The sequence below is a fragment of the Cnephaeus nilssonii genome (assembly GCF_951640355.1).
Source record: "Cnephaeus nilssonii genome assembly, chromosome: 4".
NCBI lineage: Eukaryota > Metazoa > Chordata > Mammalia > Chiroptera > Vespertilionidae > Cnephaeus > Cnephaeus nilssonii.
In genome coordinates this window covers 83327328-83346776 of record NC_137075.1, presented here as the reverse complement: position 1 = coordinate 83346776, position 19449 = coordinate 83327328, and the positions used below count along the sequence as shown (strand labels likewise).

The 19449-nt window shown below is 39.2% G+C and overlaps 1 protein-coding gene across 4 annotated transcripts in view; it reads left to right on the top strand.

Annotated features, from left to right (window-relative positions):
• Nucleotides 1-19449, top strand: part of DCAF5 (DDB1 and CUL4 associated factor 5) — a 108587-nt gene that overhangs the window by 1483 nt on the left and 87655 nt on the right. The gene's annotated exons all lie outside the window — the stretch shown is intronic.

Here is a 19449-nt window from a genome sequence, read left to right as displayed (position 1 = left end):
CGGGCTGGACGTGGCGCTTCGCTTCACCCAGGCCGGTCCGGAGTGATTTTCTAATTTACGTCAGCGGGCAGCCGGCCAGAAACGCCGGGGATCAGGGCAAAGCATCGGCCTTTCTTCACGAGGAACAGTCGAAGCGACACGGGGTGTGCAGTCCAATGTGGGGGCGGGGGGAGCAGAGATAAGACCTGTGATCACTTCACGATGAACCTTCTGAGGTTTCTCTAGAAACTGACTTGACTTTTCCACCCCAGATCGTTTTCTCATTGACCAGGCAGATGTTGGCCCTAGATCATCCCCGGAAGAAACCGGATATTCCACTTCAAGGCATACCCCGAAAAAAAGCTTTCTTCCCCCACTGGGCCCCAAGTCCCAAAGGCAGAATAGGGGAAGGCCTGTTGAAAACCCGCCCGTTTTCCCCCCTATGGCTTCTTCTGTAAATTCTGTCACCTGTCCAGACTGATGTGTTCCAACAGACACAAGGAGACTCACCCAGTTAGGGCACATGCAGAATCAACCCGTGAAAGCATCAGTAAGTGGAACAACAATCCAAGTCTCCTCTCTCTCCCTCTTTAAAATGAATAAATTTAAAAAAAAGTATAAAAGTAACAGATTTATTAAGATATAATTCACATGCCATACAGTTCACCCACTTAAAAGTTAACACTTTTTAAAAAGCACTAAAAAGTTACCTCCATTCTCTACCAGTTATACTCCTTTTTTTTTTTTTTAAATATATTTTATTGATTTTTTACAGAGAGGAAGGGAGAAAGAGAGAGAGTCAGAAACATCGATGAGAGAGAAACATCGATCAGCTGCCTCTTGCACACCCCCCACTGGGGATGTGCCCACAACCAAGGCACATGCCCTTGACCGGAATCGAACCTGTGACCCTTCAGTCCACAGGCTGACGCTCTATCCACTGAGCCAAACCGGTTTCGTCCCAGTTATACTCCTTGTTCAGCACCTTCCTCTACTCCATTTTCTCTAGTCTTGGCCAGTTCATTTCCTTTACCTGAATTTTAGTCTGTAGAAGCCGAGCTCCTTTCCACAGGACAGGCTCTGACCAACTTGGTTCTAGGCATTGGTTTCTTACTTTTCAAGGTCTGGGTTGCCCATATCCACCGCTACTTTCTGGGTTCCAGCCGTCTTTGCCCCTAAGCCTCATACTTCCTTCAGCTGAGTTCTTCCTGTTTTCTTTTTATCTACTCCTGCCCTGTTTTTAGTCCTTGCAGCTGGCTTTTCCACCCACTCCTCCAGTTTAGCTCAGATAGACTTTAGCTTTTCTTATTTGTCCCCAGAACATAGAATTTTGCTTAAAAGCCTGTTAAGCTATTCAGCTTCATTATGAGTACAACTTATGCTAACAGAATGTTCCTCCTGTTTGCTTCAGATAAGGAAGCCCCCTCTGGGAACATAAATACAGCTTAACTTGTTAAAGCTAATTAAATTTTGTTCTGGGGAGTCCTTCAGGAATCTTTCCATGTTTAAAACTATTTATAGTGTCATGTTTACATTTTATCTATCACTGTTCTTTAACAGTGTAGCACCTGAGGGGAGGGGCACAGTATTTTGAGGTTTATGTTGTCCATCCCTAATGCTTCAGAATAAGGTGGGTGGGAGGCCAGACTCTAGGGTGGTAATGAGATTACTTTTAATGCATTTTGTTCTTATATCTTGTCTGGATTGGTTAATACCTTCAGAAAGTGGTGATTAAAATGATTGTTCAGAGTTTGTTCATTGTTCTCATTTCCTAAGTGTTTAGGCAGGCTCACATTTCTTGTAACTGACATACTATTTTGTAGAATTAAATTAGACCTAGGACAAAATAATATTTGCATGATTCCTGTGGCTTTATAAAATGCTATTTGTTAAGGATATGTCATTACTTGTTGTTCTAACAGTTAGCTCTCCTTCCAGGGTACAATGAAGCCAGTAGATATTAAGAGTAAACAGTAGAAAATCAGTAAAGAGAAAAGGCACTCTGCTGGGAAGTGAGAGTGTGACAGCAACAAGTGGCAGAATACTTTTTTTCTTTCAGATATTTTAAAACATTAAAATATTTTAACCTAAGATTTTTTTTTATTGTTGATCAGAAAAGGGTATTACTGTGACATCATGTAAGGCAGTGTACATAGCATAGTGACATGGTTAAAATCACTGCTTTGTCACTTAATGTGTGACCTTAAGTTGCTGAGCCCCTCTGTGTCTATTTCCTGATCTTTGCAATGGGAATACCAGCACCTACCTGAAGGGCTGTTGTGAGAACTACATTAGGCAAGGTTTAGGTTGGGAGGTAAACAGAGTACCAGCCTCTCAGAGAAAATTCCGGGTTTGTTTTCTTTCCCCTTCGTACTTATGTCATTATTAGTTGATACTTGTTTTTACAATATTGGTAATGAACTTGTGCAAGTGGGGCAGGCAGGATAGTTTTGTGACCTTTTGATGTGGAATGAGGAGGCACAATGTGGTGTGGAGGGAGCCTGGAATTTGGTGCCACATGATAGGAGTTGGAGGCTCTACCAGTCACAAATGATAAGAAGGCAAGTCCCTCATTCAACATCTGTACAATGGGGTTCATAAATTGCTCTCACTACCTAACAGGGCAGTAGTATTTGATGAAATGTTATATGTGAAGGCACTTTGTAAACTGCATGGGTTTGAGTGAACATTACTTTTTATAAGGAACAATTTATACTTGATGCTTGCAGTCTCAGACTTTTTATGTGTTAATTTTTTGAGGGTCAAAGAAAAATGTATGTTGAAGTCCTGTTTACAAAAGATCCTCAATAACATCAAGGATGTTGTACACATATTTAAGGAAATCCTAAATTTACCTTTTAAGTCTTTGGTTTCATCTAGTACTTTCCATCGCCTCCCTTTATGCTTCTCCTTTTCTCTAGAATGGAGTTCTTTATGTTTCCTGAAAGTGTCGTTTTTCTTTGGGAAGAAGATGAATACCTTGGGATCTGATTGGGAGACCAATCAGGATGTAGCTCTGTGTATCTGAGTTGAATTGTAACTCTGCCTTCTATTTATAACTGGGATAACTAGTTTATTTCTATTTCACATGGCCCTCTGACTTAAGTGGTCATTATAAGCATCCACATTTATATAGAGAGATTAAGAGCATTAACACTGGAGTCAGGCAAAGGTGTGTGTGTGTGTGGAGGGGGGGGTGATTCAGGAGGGGTAGTGGTGAATTTAAGCTCAACTACTTGATAACTGGGTTACCTTTGACAAGTCATTTATTCTGTTTCCTCATCCATATAATGACAGTTGTGGTGAGGATTGAATGAAATAACATTTGTAAAGTTCTTAGCACAGGGTTTAGCCCCTGCTATTGCTCTAGTTGCTACTGCTGCTGCAACTGTTAACAATTTTGGTTTAACTTGAAGCTCACAAAAAAGCTTTTAAGAGATTGACACCAGTAACACCTAACATTTATGGCAGAGCACAAAGTGAAAAGTTGAGAAAGATCTTTTTTTCTTTTTTAAAAATATAATTCTTTATTGTTGAAGGTATTACATATGTCCCCTTTTCCCCCCAGAGAAAGATCTTGTTAAGTGAACTATTAAAAATGCTTTGTGGCCCTGGCCGGTTTGGCTCAGTGGATAGAGCGTTGGCCTTCGGATTGAAGGGGTCCTGGGTTTGATTTCAGTCAAGGGCACATGCCTGGGTCCTGAGCTCCATCCCAACTAGGGGGCGTGCAGGAGGCGGCCGATCCATGATTCTCTCTCATCGTGGATGTTTCTATCTCTCTCCCTCTCCCTTCCTCTCTGAAATCAATAAAAATATATTAAAAATAATAATAGAAATTTACCTAAGAGCATATAACTTATAGGTAAAGTGTTTGGCTTGAGCCAGTTAAAGTTTGACTGATAAACCTCATGAGTTTAATTAGAATGAAATTTTTTAAATATATATTTTTATTGATTTTTTTATAGAGGGGAAGGGAGAGGGATAGAGAGCTAGAAACATCGATGAGAGAGAAACATCGATCAGCTGCCTCCTGCACACCCCCTACTGGGAATGTGCCCTCAACCAAGGTACATACCCTTGACCGGAATCGAACCTGGGACCCTTCAGATTCTATTAACTATTTATTTATTTATTTATTTATTTTACATTTTTTTTTAATTGAGGTATTATATGTGTACATATCTTACCATTACCCCCCCCCACCCCACACCCACACATGCCCTCACCCCCCAGAGTTTTGCGTCCATTGTTTATGCTTATATGCATGCATACAAGTCCTTCGTTTGATTTCTTATCTCCCCCCCCTCCCTAACTTTCCCCCTGTAATTTGAAAGTCTGTTTGTTGCTTTACTGTCTCTGTATCTATCTTTTTGTTCATCAGTTTATAATGTTCTTTATTATCCATAAATGAGTGAGATCATGTGGTATTTTTCTTTCATTGACTGGCTTATTTCACTTAGTATAATATTCTCCAATTCCATCCAGGTTGCTGCAAATGATGAGAATTCCTTCTTTTTTATGGCAGCATAGTATTCCATTGTGTAGATGTACCACAGTTTTCTGATCCAGTCATCTGCTGATGGGCACCTAGGCTGTTTCCAAATCTTAGCTATTGTAAATTGTGCTGCTATGAACCTACTGGGAATGTGCCCCCAACCAAGGTACATGCCCTTGACCGGAATCGAACCTGGGACCCTTCAGATTCTATTAACTATTTATTTTTTAAAAAATATATTTTATTGATTTTTTTACAGAGAGGAAGGGAGAGGGCTAGAGCGTTAGAAACATCGATGAGAGAGAAACATCGATTCAGCTGCCTCCAGCACACTCCCTACTGGGGATGTGCCTGCAACCAAACCGGCTAGGGCTAGAATGAATTTCTTGATCCAGTGGTGAGTTTATCAGGAGAAATATGGCTATTGGTTGGGCAAATTTCTGACTTTGAAAAGCTTTCATAGTAGTTTTTTGACAAGGTGATTAGGGAATCAATTCTTGAATTTTCTTCTGGGCTTTTCTATTTACTGATAGTTCATTGTTTTGAAGGTGTTAAATTTTATTCTTTGGTCTATTTATTAGTTCAACGAATAGTATAAGTGCATAATACTTATAAGACAGGAGCTATGAGAGGATCAGAGATGATGAATCTGGTATAAATCATGCTCTCAAGAAGCTTGCATTTAGGAGCATTTACTTCTCATTGGTAACAGTGCATGACTCTTTAATTTTGCCCCTCTGCTTTATGATACTTTAATAGATATCTGGTTTTTTGGTACTTAACATAGCAAAAATCCTCTTGCCTATGAGCTTCAATGGAAAAGAAAGAAAGGCTCATAGAGATGGCCTTGGAGGACAGTCCTATGATAAATTATATAGATCATGTGATAAGGGTAAGGCAACATGGATATTTATAGATACACATTATTTTTCCCACTTGTTCTTCAGTCAGCTAAGTGGTATCTATCAAAGATTGTCAAATTTACAATTATGCCCTGGTTTGTCACCTCTGCTTCAAAATAACCTAGTGAGGCTTAATCGATGACCACCAGTCTCATTAGACATTATTAGCACATAAAAAGGTGTCTTTGTGTTCATATCCTTCAATATGACTTGACTTACACCAGTGTGTTTTTTTGTTTGTTTGTTTCTGTTAATCTTCTCAAGGATATTTTTTCCATTGATTTTTAGAGAGAGTGATAGGGAGGAAGAGAGATAGAGAGATAGAAACACCGATGTGAGAGAGACACATTGATTGGTTGCCTCCTTCACGTGTCCCAGATTGAGCCTGCACTAAGGTATGTGCCCAGGACTGGAATTGAACCCAAGACCCTTCAGTCCATGGGTCCATGCTCTAAACACTGACCAAACCGAGTAGGACCACCAATGCAGTTTTTGTTTATTAAGAGTTCCTAAGAGTGGAAGCTCTCATTTTCCATATTGAAAGAGGTGTGCTCATTCACTGATAATTGATAGATTTGGTTGTTAGGTATGCTGGTATGATTCAGATCAGGGAAACTATTGACCAGTAAAATTTGAGACACAAATGGATACTGCTTTCTGAATGCTGAGTTACAAAGTGGATGCATTTCTTATTTTATTTTTCCTTTATCACCATTTACCCCCCCATACCCTCTTCCCCATCCCCTCAAAGTCCCCCACACAATCACCACACTGTTGTCCATGTCCATGAGTTTTCTTTTTTTTTGCATTTATTTTTCCATGCATTGCTAATAAAACGTGTTTTTAATCCTTTTTTCCCCCATAGTTTCAAGAAAGAAATAGCTTTTCTTATTGTTATAGTCTGAATTTATATACTCAAGGGTAGAACTAAAGCCTTTTGAGTTTAAAGGAACTAAAACCCTAATTCAAATGGAGATTAAGAAGGAATCAATTCTGTTATTAATTTTTGGTGCCCTACATTATATTGTTTCTTATAATCAAAGAACTGAATAGTAATCTTTTAGGATTAGTCCTTAGCTTATTGTGAGAATATGAAGTTATATTATCTACTTAATTCTGTCCTATAAAATTTTTTATTTTAAATTATAAGGGTTAGGTTATTATTTGCCAAAGTTTGGGTATGTAAGCAGATTTTAGGTGATATTGAATTAATATTTAAATTTTGATGGTTAGTGCATTTATTTTTATACCTTTTAGAAAAGTTAGCATGTATAAAATATTATTTTTAATGAGTTTATTGTTTAAGGTATGGTTAAATTTTTAAAAATCAATTTAAAGAAAAATAATGGTGTATGTGTTATTCAGAAAAGCAGAATTCAAAAGATGATCAAGATTGAAGCTTGGAAAATATTACATTAGGTAACCTTTTTTATATCATCTTTCTTCCTCATTGAATCAGAGATGGAATGATCTTCATTTTATGGAGGAAGAGTGGAACAATATAAAAGTGACTTACCCAGAGCTGCTCAGTTAGTCTTTGGCAGTCAGGATCCTCTCAGTAGGGCTCATTGCTCCCAGGAAGGGGCTATTTCTAAGTTGCCTTTTTATGTTTCTTTTCCACAACCTTTTTTTTCTTATAGGGCAGGCCAGTTTTTCTGGATCTTTTTTAAAGAATTAAAAGTTGAATGCTCCCTAGCCAGTTTGGCTCAGTGGATAGAGTGTTCGCCTGTGGACTGAAGGGTCCTGGGTTCAATTCCCATCAAGGGCACATCCCCGGGGTTGTGGGCTCCATCCCCAGTGGGGGATGTGCAGGAAGCAGCCAATCAATGATTCTATCTTTTATTTTTTTTTAAATATATTTTATTGATTTTTTACAGAGAGGAAGGGAGAAGGATAGAGAGTCAGAAACATCGATGAGAGAGAAACATCGATCAGCTGCCTCCTGCACGCCCCCCACTGGGGATGTGCCCGCAACCAAGGTACATGCCCTTGACCGGAATCGAACCCGGGACCCTTGATTCCACAGGCCGACGCTCTATCCACTGAGCCAAACTGGCTAGGGTTCAATGATTCTATCTTATCATTGATGGTTCTTTCTCTCTCTCCCTCTCTCTTCCTCTCTGAAATCAAGAAAAATATATTGAAAAATAATAACATTTAAAAAATATAAAAGTTGAATGCTAGCAATTTCTGAGCACATGTACAATTCTAGTTGCTCCTCTTAGATGATAAATTGTATTTCTGTGTTTTGCTGTACAGTTAACTTGGTCCACACAAGTATCTTATGTTTACTCATTAAAAATATTTAATGTGAACTTACTATGTGTGCCTCTTTAATCTTAATAACTATAAGACTTATTTTTTTTAACATTTATTTAGCATGTAATGTGTACCAGGCCCTCTGCTAAACCACTTTATATGTCTTATTTGCCACTTTGAAAATAGCCAGTATTATCTGTAGTCTAGAAAGACAAAGGAATTTGAAGGGTTTGTATTAATTGTCATAACTGTGCTGGAAAATCAAGAAAGGACCTTCATAAAGGACCGCTGAGGGTTCTATAATGAGGAGAATAGGTAGGGCATTAGTGGAAAAAAAAAGATACTACAATACATCATTTCTGTTTAAAATGAAGTGAAATAGCCGAAACCGGTTTGGCTCAGTGGATAGAGTGTCGGCCTGCGGACTCAAGGGTCCCAGGTTCGATTCCGGTCAGGGGCATGTACCTTGATTGCGGGCACATCCCAAGTAGGGGGTGTGCAAGAGGCAGCTGATCAATGTTTCTCTCTCATCGATGTTTCTAACTCTCTATCCCTCTCTCTTCCTCTCTAAAAAATCAATAAAATATATTTAAAAAAAAATAAATAAAATGAAGTGAAATATAATTCTAGGGATAAAAAATATTTTTATTACCTTGGTCTTTGTAGAAAATTTGGTTCCAATAGGTGCTTTCCAAATTTTTGTTCTGTAGTACTTACTAGGCACCACTGCCAACATAACAAAAGCTTCCTAAAACTTAACTCTCATTTTCTCACATCCCCTGCTGATCCCTCAAAAATCTAGTGTTCCCTCCCCAGTGTCGATCAATTGAGACATTACTGTTTATAAAATAAATGTTTACCAATAAAAATAGCTAATATTTGATCATGTTATTTATCAAATATTATTTGGGGACATTTCATATGTCAGCCACATTTACATACTTGAGCACATCTAAATACTTAATAGAGCCCTAAATAGTTTGACTCAGTGGATAGAGCATTGGCCTTCGGACTGAAGGGTCTCAGGTTTGATTCCGGTCAAGGGCATGTACCTTGGTTGCAGGCACATCCCCTGTAGGGAGTGTGCAGAAGGCAGCTGAATCGATGTTTCTAACTATCTCTCTCCCTTCCTCTCTGTAAAAAAAAAAATCAATAAAATCTATTTTTTAAAAAATAAATACTTAATAGAATCTTTCCTAAGGTAGGGATAGTACTATTTTTCTTTTCTTTTTTGAGATTAAAAAAATTTTTTTTTAAATTGATTTCAGAGAGGAAGGGAGAGGGAGAGATAGAAACAACAATGATGAGAAAGAATCATTGATTGGCTGTCTCCTGTCTGCTCCCTACTGGAGATTGAGCCCACAACCTGACGTGTGCCCTGACTGGGAATCGAACTGTGATCTGATTCATAGGTCGATGCTCAACCACTGAGCCACACTAGCTGGGCAGTCCTGTTTTTCTTATTTTACATCTGAGGAGACTGAAGCTTAGGGAAGTTAAGTAACTTTGAAAATGTCTGTAATTTGTGGTGGAACTGGATTTCCAGCCTGGGTCTTCATCAGGTCCAAGACATGCTGCTATCGGCTCTGAAATTTGTAGAATGTTAGTACATTTTAAAAGGATTTGATTTCCCCCCTACATTCTCATCTCTTGATGCTGTAACTCTGATACTTTATTAGCTGCTTTTTAAAAATCCCCTCATGAGGGGGTAGATCAGTGACCTTGGAGCCAGTAAGCACTGTTCTGGTCATAGCTACTATACTTACCCCTCAAGCAGGTTTCTCTTGGTGCTAGAAATCACTTCACCTGGGATTGGTCTTGGCAATCATCTAAAGTCTCCTTTTTATATTTTGTGTATATCCACACTTGCTTACATAAACCATGTGACTAACTTCACACTGGGTTAACATCACCTACTTTAATTAAGAGTAAGTAATGCTCTGGTTACCAAGTTGGTGGTTCTTCTACATTAGCCCAACTAAAAGTATATGTATTTATTGAGCCGGTAGATTGAGTTTGATATCTGCTGAAAGCATGCTGATTGAGTACATTTGGCTGAATTTCAATCAACAGAAATATGTATCTTTCCTCATAATTACACATGGGGAGAAAATATCTGTGCCTGAGGCACAGATGAATAATGTGGTTCAGAATAAAGTGCTTCTTAGACGAAGGTTTAAATAGTGTAACATGGGATTATTTGCCCAGAGGGTACACTCACTTGGCAAGTCATTTGGAAGCACTTTTCCACAGATACAGTATCATAAAGAGAGATATAACTCCTAGACCAGATGATAAGCCTGTTCAATCCTTAATGAACTGGAAGTATAGTGTTCTTGCAAATAAAATTTACTTCTGTCATCAGCACCTTCATTATGTTTCTGTGAAAAAGAAGGCATTTCATTTCCAAGGTTATTCACTGATTGGGTGAACAAGGAGGGTTGCTCTTTAGGTTCAGCTCTTTTAAAAAAAATGTTTTAATTGATTTTGGAGAGAGGAAGGGAGAGGGGGAAAGAGGTAGAAACATTGATGAGACAAACATCAACATCTATTGGCTGCCTCCTGCATGCCCCATACTGGGGATTGAGCCCTCAACCTGGGCATGTGCCCTCACTGGGAATCAACTGGTGATCTGTTGGTGCATGGGTCAATGCTCACTACTAGGCCACACTGGCTGGGCTCACAGGGATTTAGGGAAAGACATGACAATAGTATTTTGTCACTTTAGTTGTCTCCTCTTCCCATGTCTTCATATCCTCACTCTTTGCACTTTGCAGTTTTGAATACCGAGATTCTATCATCTCTCAGGATACAGAGTTGATATACATTGGAGATCATGTCCATGTGCTCTGAGTGCCATTTTCCTATGGGGCCGATTTTAATATGGAAGTAATATTCCAGGGCTGGGACATGTAGGAATCAACGAGAAAATGGCATTCGAGGAGATTGACAGGTTTAAAATAGATCCAAATAGCAGAGATGATGGTGGTGGAAAGGCAGTTTCCCATTCCCCTCTCCCCCCTTTTATTTTAATCCTCACGGGAGGAGTGAGGATATCGTTTCCATTGATTTTTAGGGAGAGTGGCAGGGAGATGGGAGAGAGAGAAACATTGACCTAAGAAAGACACATCGATTGGTTGCCTCCTGCTCACAGCTGGACCAGGCCCAGGATTCAAACCTACAACCCTTCTTCCCTTTTGCCTTTGCTGTGACCCCTGCTGGTTGATAAGGTGAGATAAGATTACTTTATATGATTGATAAGGTAGCTCTATAGGTCCCCTGCCTGCCTTGCTACCTGCTGGGATCCTTCATAACTAAGGTCCATATATCCTGGTTCACTTGAGACCATCCCAATTGTCCCACTACAATTAGCATGCTTTTCATTCTTAAAAGAGAAATTTCTTTAGAAAAGGTACTAGTTTGGATGATAAGGTGGTTTTTGTTTTGTTTTGATATTTGAGAGTGAGAGGAAGGGAGGGAGACAGAGAGAGAAACATTGATTTGTTAATTCTTCTATGAGCCCTGACCAGGGATGGAACCCGCAACCTTGGTATCGAATGATGCTCTAACCAACTGGGCCACCTGGCCAGGGCTGAATGATAAGTTATATGGCCACTTACTCATAATATCCCAGCTGTCTGGTACTCCGGTAAAACCAAAGCCCTAGTCTTAACTTTTCCCATTCACCATTGAATGCATCTGGTGGGAAAGCCTCCAAGCCTCCATTCTCCCTATATTGCTGCCACTTTTAAGGTACTGGATTGAGCCTGAGAGGCATAAGGTTGGTTATTTGTCCTCATTTTCTTATTAGAAAGTGAATAAAACTATTAAGAAAATGTTAAATCCAGGCACATTCTCCCTCTTGGGAGCATGCTGAGCCCTTCCCTTCCCCCTCTTTTTCCCCAAGGCCCAATTCCTTTGCCTTTCTCTCCTAAACTCCATGGGCCCTTATTTTCTTTGTGTAACTTGTTTCCTAAGCCTATGAAGCCCAGCTGGCTAACTTCTACTACCTCTGTAACTTTCTAAATAAACTTTTTTTTAAAATTTGAAAAGAAAAAAGAGAGAAGAAAAGAAAATCTTAACTCCAAAGACTTGTTACCACATTTTTCCTATATACCTCTTACAGTTCTTCAGTTCACCGTACATTCTTTTTTTTTTTAAAGTCTTACTGTGGTTGGCTGTTTTTCAAGGAGTTGATTTTGATGAAAGGTGTTTTGAGGAATGATTCTCCACTGAGAGGAATTTCTTTCCTGAGGTGCTTTTAACTAGAAGTGGATATGCTATTGATATTAAAACTAAGGCATAGTTTTGTGGATTATCTATCCAGCTCGTTTGGACTATAGATTGGCCCTGAGAAGGGTTTTCAGGAATTGTAGTTTTTCTGGTGGATGGCCAGTTGGCTCTGGAATGACTTTCATGTGGAATGTCAGCAATAAAGAAGTTACAGAAACCTGGGCTAGAGTCCTGATTTCCCCATTCTCACTTGTGATCTTATGCTACTGATCTGTCTCTGTAGAATCATACAATTTTATTGCTGGAACAGACTAATGATGAAACCTTTAATTTTACATAAAAGGACACAAAGGAGCAAAGAGGTAAAGTGATTTTTCCAGCATCTCACTACTAGTTAAGTAGTACAATCAGGATTAAAATGTGGGTCTTCTGACCTGGTCCCTCAGTAGGGAAAGTTATGAGTTTTAGTAAAGTGTGGCTTACTCTGCCAGTACATTTGATATGAGGTTTCATTGTCCCTGAACATGGTTGCTCTGATTAAGTGGGTGGTTCATTGTTTTACAGATGAGTAAGTAGAGATTTCCAGGGTGGAGGCAGACTGTCACTCTGGCTGGGTCTCCAGTTTTAATTCTCAGCCTGTCTATACTTCCTTACTTTGGAAAGTCTGTTTCCTTCCAAGAACATTACTCAGGAGGAGCGATTTTTTGCAAATCCAGATGCCTGTCAGGATCTTGTTACATAACTTCCCTCATTCTGAATTTCCATTCAAATCTTGTATTTAAATTCCAGTTGAATCTTTTGTGTTACTTAAGGCCAAGTGACTAATTGGAGCCTTTGAGATTGTAATGTTTTTTGTTTTGTTTTGTTTTTATTTTACAGATGCTGTAACAATGTTTGATGGCCTAGTGCAGATATCTTAATCACTTTCTTCCATAGATGTCTGATGCATGTGTTTTGCCTTAGACATACTAGCAAGAAACAACCAAAATTTGCATGTTTGGGAACCTACTTCAAGCAGCCTTGATTCAGTTTCAGAGTTGACATCTCTGTTTATACCTTTCTAGAAGGACCAAGAAAGCATTGGGGCCTGCATTGGTTTAATCTTTTTAGAATTGCCCAAGAAGAGAAAAGAAGGCCTTATTATATTGTTAATGTTGTTTATGTTTTGTTTTGATTTGAGAGAGAGAAATACCAATTTGTTGTTCCACTTATTTATGCACTCATCAATTGTTTCTTATATGAGTCCTGGAGATCAAACCTGCAACCTTGGGTATCTGAACGATGCTTTAACCAACTGAGCTACCTGGCCAGGGCTTGTTAATGTTTTTATTTATTTATTTACTTAAAAATATGTTTTAATTGATTTGAGAGAAAGAGGAAGGAGAAAGAAATATTGATGTGAGAAAAGAAACATTGATCGGCTGCTTCCTAGTGGGGATCAAGCCCACAACCAGGGCATGTGTCCTGACTGGGAATCACAGTGACCTTTTGGTACATGGGATATCACTCAACCAACTGAGCTACACCAGCCCGGGCATTGTTAATATTCTTTGTGGAAGGAATTTTGCAAAAGTCAGACAAGTAGTGTTCTTATTGAAAAAAACAACAACTGAAAAATCAGAACCTGCTTAGAATGAAGGAAGAGCATATGTGATATAATTAGGGGTGAGCATATTGTCCAGGTTAGTTGTCTGGCAAAAGAAGAGGGACTGGACATAGAGACAATCTGTGGTCTGGAGTACCTTTCTTTTTTTTTGGAATACCTTTCAATGCATCATTCACTACCTTAATAACCTCTTTGCAAATCCTTACTGTTGAGGCCTGAGTATCTGTTTGTTGTTGTTGTGCATGTGTGTGCTCTTCTAGCTCTATTTGAGGAGCTTTTGTTTTTGGAAATTTCACTAATTCCATACTTTACTATTGAGAATTTCCTATTGAGTCATACAAGTAATCAGAATATGGCACTTATAAGACAGGCTTCCCACTTATAAATTTTAAAAATATCATGTATTAATTATCATGTTAATTAATTTGGAAAATAAAGGAATTTAAAGAAAGTAAAAAGTGTTCCACCTACTCAGGATGACCATTTTTAACACATGAGAAATATTTTAGCCTTTTTATATGCATATGTACATATTTTAAAAATAAAACTGGAATTAGGCCATCTCTGCTGTTTTGTAATCTTTCTCTTACATAATATTAACATTTTTCATAGGTCATTGAATATTCTTGAAAAGCAGAGTTTCTCAACCTCAACAGTGTTTACATTTTGGGCTGGATAATTCTTTGTTATGAGGGCTGTCCTGTGCATTGTAGGATGTTTAGCAGCATCCTGGTCTTTAATCAGTATATGCCAAGTAGCATCTCCCTAGTTGTGACAACCAGAAATTTCTTGGGACATTGCCAAATGCTCCCTGGTTAGCAAAATCACTCTGTTTGAGAACCGTTGTTCTAAAGCAAAACTTCTCAAACTCTTTGGTCTCAGGAGCAGTTTACATTCTTAAAAATCATCGAAGATCTCAAAGAATTTCTGTTTATTGTGGGTCATATTTATTGATTTTTATTGTATTAAAATTTAAAGCTGAGAAAGTTTAAAAGAGTATTTAAAAATAGTAGTAATAGTTCTGGCCAGTGTGGCTCAGTTGGTTGAATGTCTTCCCATGCACCGAGAGGTCACTGGTTGGATTTCTAGTTAGGGCACGTGCCTGGGTGGTTGGCTTGATCCCCAGTAGGGGACATACAGGAGGCGGCCAATCAATGATTTTCTCTCATCATTGATGTTTCTATCCCTCTCCCCCTCTCTCTGAAATAAAAACTTTTTAAAGAGATCTATTTTTTTTTAAAGGTGACTTTTACTAAAAGAATAGCAATAATAAATTTTATATTAATAGTAACATTTTAATTAAATAACTTCTAAAATAAAAATATAGTGACAAGAGTAGCATTGTTACACTTTTCCAAATCTCTTTAATGTCATAATAAATGTTATGAAGACATTTATGTTTACTCTGTTGTGAAATATTGGTTTAGCTGATGTATATGAAGAAAATTTAGCCTTAAACAGATATGTAATTAGAAAAGGGGAAGAGTATTTGAATGCCTTATCAAATAATTATGTATGTTCTTCTTTGGTACTCTATCAGAACTCAACAAGTAGAAGTTTCTTAAAGATTAGTTACAATGTATAATCTAAAACCATAGCAGAGAACTTTTTATAGTCTCTGTGACATTAAAAATTATTAGTCTGTCTAAAGCCTTCCCCTCAGGTTGCTGGTTTTTTTTGAAAAATTGGAACATCAGGCAACTTGGAGCCTGCATTCCTCTATGGCAGGGGTGAGGAACCATTGGCCTGTGGGCCATATAAGGCCCCCAAAAATCATTTGATCTGGCCCTGCCAAGGCATTAAGGGTGAGTTAATTAAGTGTTTGATCGAATATAGCAGGCTAACTTTTTTTTAGTATATTTTTATTGATTTCAGAGAGGAAGGGAGAGGGAGAAAGAGATAGAAACATCAATGATGAGAGAGAATTATTGATTGGCTGCCTCCTAGCAGGCTAATTTTTAAGTTGATAGTTTTGTGTGGTCTATAATCTATACTAATAAAAGGGTAACATGCTAATTAGGGCAGACATCTTCCGGAGGACCTTCCAGACGTCCTTCCGGACGACCTTCCAGACAAAGCCACAGCAGCTGTGAAGGGCCAAGGCTCAAGGCCGGCAGTGGCAGCAGCAGTGGGGTAATGGGGGCAGTGCCTTCCCCTGATCGCCAGGTTGCCTCCCACAGAGAGAGGCCAGTCTGTGGCTTAGGCCGGGGCTGAGGCAGAGGTGGTTAGGGTTGATCAGGCCAGCAGGGGGGCAAGTTAGGGGCAATCAGGCCAGCAGGGGGGCTATCAGGCTCGCAGGGGGGCAAGGTAGGGGTGATCAGGCCAGTAGGGGCGATCAGGCTGGTAGGGGGGCAAGTTAGGGGTGATCAGGCCAGCAGGCAGAGGCAGTTAGCCTAAACTGGCAGTCGGACATCCTCCGAGGGGCCCAGATTGGAGAGGGTACAGGCCAGGCTGAGGGACCACCCCCCCACCCAGGCTGAGGGACCACCCCCCCACCCCCATGCACAAATTTTATGCACTGGGCCTCTAGTGATGTTATAAATATCCAAATGGCCCTTGGCAGAAAAACGGTTCCCCACCCCTGCTCTATGGCAATAACTGGCTGGAAACAAGTAGTGGCTTGTCCTTTAAAAGGGTTGTGTAGCCCTGTCAAGCCTTGCTCAGTGGTTAGCTGGGGATGTGTGGGGCAACTAATTGATTTGTCTCTCTCACATCAATGTTTCTCTTCTGTGTCTCTCTCCCACTCCCTCCCTTCTTTCCACTCTCTCTGAAAAGCAATGGGAAAAATACCCTCAGATGAGGATTAACAAAAATAAAAAATAAATAAATAAAAAGGTGGTGTATTCTTCAGTATGCCATTTTATCTGGTAGCTTTGCTGCCTGGCCCCTGCTGTATTTGAAAGGCTGAGTTGTATATTGGTAAAGAGCAATCTCTGGAGCCAGACGACCTAGTTCAGATCCCAGCTCGCACTCTTGTGGTTTCACCTGGATAAAAAGGGTAACAATACCTGCTTCATAGGGTTGGTAAAGGATTAGAAGAGTCCTGTGTATTGTTTTATAACCTCATGCATTGGTCATTTAGAAGATAGTGGTTTGCTGAATCATGCTGATTTTCCAAATCTTGACACATTTCACTATATACTACACTAGTAGCCCATTTGCAGGAAGAATCCTGCAAGCGGCCGCTGTGGCCTAGTGCGCTGCCGCTGCTGCCGCCGTTGCGGCCGCGGCGCCTGCACCCAAGGGCCACTGCCGCCCACCCCGCCCCGCCCGGGCTTTCCCTCTGGCAGCCACCTTGCTTGCCGATTTTCCTCCCTCTTCCTTCTAAGTTGTCTTCAGTCTTCACCCCTCCCTCCCTCAGTGTATGCAAATTAACCGCCATCTTTGTTAGGTAATTTGCATACTCGCCCTGATTGGCGGGTGGGCGTGGCTTTGGCGGGTGGGCGTGGCTTGGGCGTAGCGAAGGTGCGGTCCATTTGCATATTACTATTTTATTAGGTAGGATTTTAAGAAATCAGCCCTATCAGTGTGGCTCAGTGGTTGAGTGTCGACCCATAAACCAAGAGGTCATGGTTTCATTCCCGGTCAGGGTACATGCCTGGGTTTTGGGTTCCATCTCCAACAGGGGGTGTGTAGGAGGCAGCCAATGGATGTTTCTCTTTCATCATTGATGTTTCTATCTCTCTTTCCCAACCCCTTCCTCTCTCTGAAATCAATAAAAACATTTCTTTCTTTTTTTAAGAAAAGAAACTATATTTGTTCCTATCACCACCAATCTCAGCAGAAATGTTTTTAAGTATTGGGAGATGATAGCTCTTGCTGTTGTGAATACAGGTTTTCTGAATTTTATCATTGGCTAACAAATACTACCAGTTGTTTTCCTTAAAGTGACAGGTTCATCTTATTCATTTTTGAGAAAATATATGCCAAATACTCACGAATAACCATAGTTTGTCAGTTTTAAGTAAAAATGGTATTTCATGAAAAAAGCAACCAGTTCAGCTCACAATGCAAACTATCCCACACATGTTTTTCCACAAAATAACCATTGTTCTTTACTATTCAGTGGAAATGCTTTATGTGTACAATTCTCATTTCATCATACAGAGTATTAAGAGGTGAACTCTGGTTGAAATGTGATAAAATTACTGCTTCATCAAGGACCTAAGTAAAATTGACATTTGTTTTTTACTGCTAGCATATGGCAGTTAAGGATACCCTGATGACTAGTACAGTTTGCTGTACTGCCTTCATTAGCGCTGAGACACCAGTAGTTTTACAAACCACTATTGCTTTTGCACCATCATTGCAATGTCAACACAGTGAAAAAGGCAAATAACATTTTAGTGTTATTATGAAAATAGTTTCAACTTTGCAGTTCTCCTGGAGTTCATGGAACACTGAGAACAACTGTTCTAAAGCATGATATTATGGCAGCATTGTATCCTGTCCAAGGCCTATATCAGAATTTGACCAGTTCTCTCATTCTATTTATTTTTTGTTTTCATCACAATTTTTGTAGCTAAGCTTTTGTGAAAATTTGTTTTTCCCCCCTTAGAATAAAATATTAAAAATGGGATTCTGGGTCAAAGGATATGAATGTCTTTTTATATTTATAAAATACATTTTATATATATTTGCCCTGCAAGGTGGTTGAACAAACTAATTTATACTTGTGCCAGTTCATGGTTATTGCTGAGCATCATTGAATCTTTGCCAATTCAATCAGCATGTGAAAAATTGTATCATTTAAAAAATTTTTATTGCTTCAGTTCTCATATAACTTTGATTATTAGTGAGTCTGAATATTTTTATATAGTTTTGGCCAGTTTTGTAGTCTTTCTTTAGACTGATTACATCACAACGGATTAGACTGCAACTTTCTTACTATAGTCACACTCTCCTATTTGCATAGTTACCCTATTTGCTTTTGGGTGTGTTATCAAATCCCAGCCTTAAATTTAGAGGCCTTCCCATAAGGAGCTGTAGTTGTAATAAAGGCTCCTGATAGCTTCTAAATTTCAGAAGTTTGAGCTCTACCTTTTTTTTCACTTTTGTCATATGTAAGGGGTATCACCTGTGGTGTTACTTAAAAAAATTTTTTTAGTTGACTTCTCTTAAAATAATGCTTGAAGGCCTGAGTGACGTGGTTCAGTGGTTGAGCATCAACCTATGAACAAGGAGGTCACAATTTGATTCCCAGTCAGGGCACATGCCCGGGTTGCAGGCTTGATCCCCAGTGGGGGGCATGCAGGAGGCAGCCGATCGATGGTTCCCTCTCATCTTTGATGTTTCTATCTCTTTCTTCTTCTCCTTTCCTCTATGAAATCAATAAAAAAAATATTTTAAAACACAGTGCTTGAAGAAACTTACATCTATGAAATCATGTTTTTAAAATTTTTAAATTAAATAATAGATGGCAAATAATATACAAGGATTCAACAGTAGACTAGAGGATCCCAAGAATCAAGTCAATGATTTGAAATACGAGGAAGCAAAAAATACCCAACCAGAAGAGAAAAAAGAAAAAAGAATCCAAAAATAAGATAGTGTAAGGAGCCTCTAGGACAACTTCAACCGTACCAACATCCGAATTATTGGGGTGCCAGAAGAAGAGAGAGAGCAAGATATTGAAAACATATTTGAAGGAATAATGACAGAAAACTTCCCCTACCTGGTGAAAGAAATAGACTTACAAGTCCAGGCAGCACAGAAAACCCCAAATAAGAGGGATCCAAAGAGGACCACACCAAGACACATCATAATTAAAATGCCAAGGGCAAAAGACAAAGAGAGAATATTAAAAGCAGCAAGAGAAAAACAGTTACCTACAAGGGAGTACCCATATGACTGTCAGCTGGTTTCTCAACAGAAATTATTCAGGCCAGAAGGGAGTGGCAAGAAATATTCAAAATGATGAATATCAAGAACCTATAACCAAGAATACTCTATCCAGCAAAGCTATCATTGAGAAT